At 41.4% G+C, this 3,625-nt stretch overlaps 1 non-coding gene across 1 annotated transcript; it reads right to left on the bottom strand.

Annotated features, from left to right (window-relative positions):
- Positions 1-1,334: 1,334 nt before the first annotated feature.
- Positions 1,335-1,442, bottom strand: LOC112713382 (small nucleolar RNA R71). Its single transcript, XR_003158354.1, has one exon. It is a non-coding gene; the product is annotated as a small nucleolar RNA R71 (small nucleolar RNA).
- Positions 1,443-3,625: the final 2,183 nt, after the last annotated feature.

Genomic DNA, 3,625 nt, shown 5'->3' with positions numbered 1-3,625 from the left:
GCAGAGGAATTACACCGAAAAAGCTGGGCGTTCAAAACGCCCAGTAAGGAAGGCAAACTGGCGTTTAAACGCCAGCCAGGGTGCCTGGCTGGGCGTTTAACGCCCAAAAGGGTAGTGGTTTGGGCGTTAAACGCCAGAATGTGCACCATTCTGGGCGTTTAATGCCAGGATGGCACAAGAGGGAAGATTTTGTTTTTAATGCAATTTTTTTTTCAAGTTTTCAAAATTTTTTCAAAATCAAATCTTTTTCAAAAACAATTTCTTTCCATTTTCAAAAATACTTGCTATCAATTAATGATTTGATTCAACATTTCAAGTATGTTGCCTTTTCTGTTGAGAGAGGTTTAATGTTTGAATCATATCTTTTCTTGTTGGCCAAGTTATTAATTTTTAAAATCAAATCTTTTTTAAAATGTTTTTCAAATCATATCTTCTTAACCACATCTTTTTCAAAAAAAGCTCTCAATCAAATCTTTTTGATTTCTAATTTCAAAATTGTTTTCAAAAATCACTTTACTTCTTTCTCAATCATGGTTTTCGAAAATCAATTAAAGTTTTTCAAAATGTTTTTAAAATCTTTTTAAATTATTTTCAAAAATTTCTTCCCCTCTTCTCACATCCTTCTATTTATGGACTAACACTATTCCTTAATGCACAATTCGAACTCCATCTTTCTTGATAAGTTCGAATTTTCTACCTCTTCCTTCCATTTTTCTTTTCCTCTGACACCTCAAGGAATCTCTATACTGTGACATAGAGGATTCCTTATTTTCTTGTTCTCTTCTCTTTCATATGAGCAGGAGCAAGGACAAAAGCATTCTTGTTGAGGCTGATCCTGAACCTGAAAGGACCTTGAAGCGAAAGCTAAGAGAAGCTAAGGCACAATTCGCTATAGAGGACCTAACAGAAATCTTCAAAGAAGAAGAACCCATGGCAGCCGAAAACAACAACAATGCCAACAATGCAAGGAAGGTGTTGGGTGACTTTACTGCACCTACTCCCGACTTCTATGGGAGAAGCATCTCTATCCCTGCCATTGGAGCAAACAACTTTGAGCTCAAGCCTCAATTAGTTTCTCTAATGCAACAGAATTGCAAGTTCCATGGACTTCCATTGGAAGATCCTCATCAGTTTTTAGCTGAATTCTTGCAAATCTGTGACACTGTCAAGACTAATGGGGTTGACCCTGAGGTCTACAGACTATGCTATTCCCTTTTGCTGTAAGAGACAGAGCTAGGACATGGTTGGACTCACAACCTAAAGAAAGCCTGAACTCTTGGGAAAAGCTAGTCAATGCCTTCTTGGCAAAGTTCTTTCCACCTCAAAAATTGAGTAAGCTTAGAGTGGAAGTCCAAACCTTCAGACAGAAGGAAGGAGAATCCCTCTATGAAGCTTGGGAAAGATACAAACAATTGGTCAAAAAGTGTCCCTCTGATATGCTTTCTGAATGGAGCATCATAGGTATTTTTTATGATGGTCTGTCTGAACTGTCCAAGATGTCTTTGGATAGCTCTGCTGGAGGATCTCTTCATCTGAAGAAGATGCCTACAGAAGCTCAAGAACTAATTGAAATGGTTGCAAATAATCAATTCATGTACACTTCTGAAAGGAATCCTGTGAACAATGGGACAAATCAGAAGAAAGGAGTTCTTGAGATTGATACTCTGAATGCCATATTGGCTCAGAACAAAATATTAACCCAGCAAGTCAATATGACTTCTCAAAGTCTGTCTGGAATACAAAATGCACCAGGCAGTACTAAGGAAGCTTCATCTAAAGAAGAATCTTATGATCCTGAGAACCCTTCAATGGAAGAGGTGAATTACATGGGAGAACCCTATGGAAACACCTATAATCCTTCATGGAGAAATCATCCAAATCTCTCATGGAATGATCAACAGAGACCTCAACAAGGTTTCAACAACAATAATGGTGGAAGAAACAGGTTTAGCAATGGCAAGCCTTTTCCATCATCTTCTCAGCAACAGACAGAGAGTTCTAAGCAGAACAACTCTGACTTAGCAACCATGGTCTCTGATCTAATCAAAACCACTCAAAGTTTCATGACTGAAACAAGGTCCTCCATTAGAAACTTGGAGGCACAAGTGGGTCACCTGAGCAAGAAAATTACTAAACTCCCTCCTAGTACTCTTCCAAGCAACACAAAAGAAAATCCAAAAGGAGAGTGCAAGGCCATCAACATGGCCGAATTTGGAGAGGAGGGAGAGGCAGTGAACGCCACTGAGGAAGACCTCAATGGACGTCCACTGGCCTCCAATGAGTTCCCTAATGAGGAACCATGGGAATCTGAGGCTCCTACTGAGACCATAGAGATTCCATTGGATTTACTTCTGCCATTCATGAGCTCTGATGAGTATTCTTCCTCTGAGGAGGATGAGTATGTCACTGAAGAGCAAGTTGCTAAATACCTTGGAGCAATCATGAAGCTAAATGACAAGTTATTTGGCAATGAGACTTGGGAGGATGAACCCCCTTTGCTCACCAAAGAACTTGATGACTTGTCTAGGCAGAAACTACCTCAAAAGAGACAAGATCCTGGGAAGTTCTCAATACCTTGTGCCATAGGCACCATGACCTTCAAGAAGGCATTGTGTGACCTAGGGTCAAGTGTAAACCTCATGCCTCTCTTTGTAATGGAGAAGCTAGAGATCTTTGAGGTGCAAGCTGCAAGAATCTCACTAGAGATGGCAGACAGTTCAAGAAAACAAGCTTATGGGCTTGTAGAAGATGTTCTGGTAAACGTTGAAGACCATTACATCCCTGCTGATTTCATAGTCCTAGAGACTGGGAAGTGCATGGATGAATCCATCATCCTTGGCAGACCCTTCCTAGCCACAGCAAAGGCTGTGATTGATGTGGACAGAGGAGAATTGATCATTCAAGTGAATGAAAAATCCTTTGTGTTTAAGGCTCAAGGGTATCCTTCTGTAACCATGGAGAGGAAGCATGAAGAGCTTCTCTCAAAACAGAGTCAAACAGAGCCCCCACAGTCAAACTCTAAGTTTGGTGTTGGGAGGCCACAACCAAGTTCTAAGTTTGGTGTTGGGAGGTTCCAACATTGCTCTGAGCATCTCTGAGGCTCCATGAGAGCCCACTATCAAGCTACTGACATTAAAGAAGCGCTTGTTGGGAGGCAACCCAATGTCATATTTTATCTATTTTCCTTTGTTATTTTATGTTTTCTGTAGGTTGATGATCATGAGAAGTCACAAAATCAATTGAAAAAGCAAAAACAGAAAGAAAAACAGAAAGAAAAATAGCACACCCTGGAGGAGAACTTGCTGGCGTTTAAACGCCAGTAAGGCTAGCAGATGGGCGTTTAACGCCCAGTCTGGCACCATTCTGGGCGTTTAACGCCAGAAAGGGGCACCAGACTGGCGTTAAACACCAGGAAAGGGCAAGAAGTTGGCGTTAAACGCCAGAAATGAGCACCAGCCCGGCATTTAATGCCAGAATTGGCACAAAGGGCATTTTTGCTCGCCACTTGGTGCAGGGATGAATTTTTCTTGACACCTCAGGATCTGTGGCCCCCACAGGATCCCCACCTACCCCACCACTCTCTCTCTTCTTCACCCATTCACCAATCACCTCAACACCTCTTCCC

This window comes from Arachis hypogaea, chromosome 9 (genome assembly GCF_003086295.3).
Source record: "Arachis hypogaea cultivar Tifrunner chromosome 9, arahy.Tifrunner.gnm2.J5K5, whole genome shotgun sequence".
NCBI lineage: Eukaryota > Viridiplantae > Streptophyta > Magnoliopsida > Fabales > Fabaceae > Arachis > Arachis hypogaea.
This window is presented reverse-complemented; position numbering and strand designations above follow the sequence as displayed.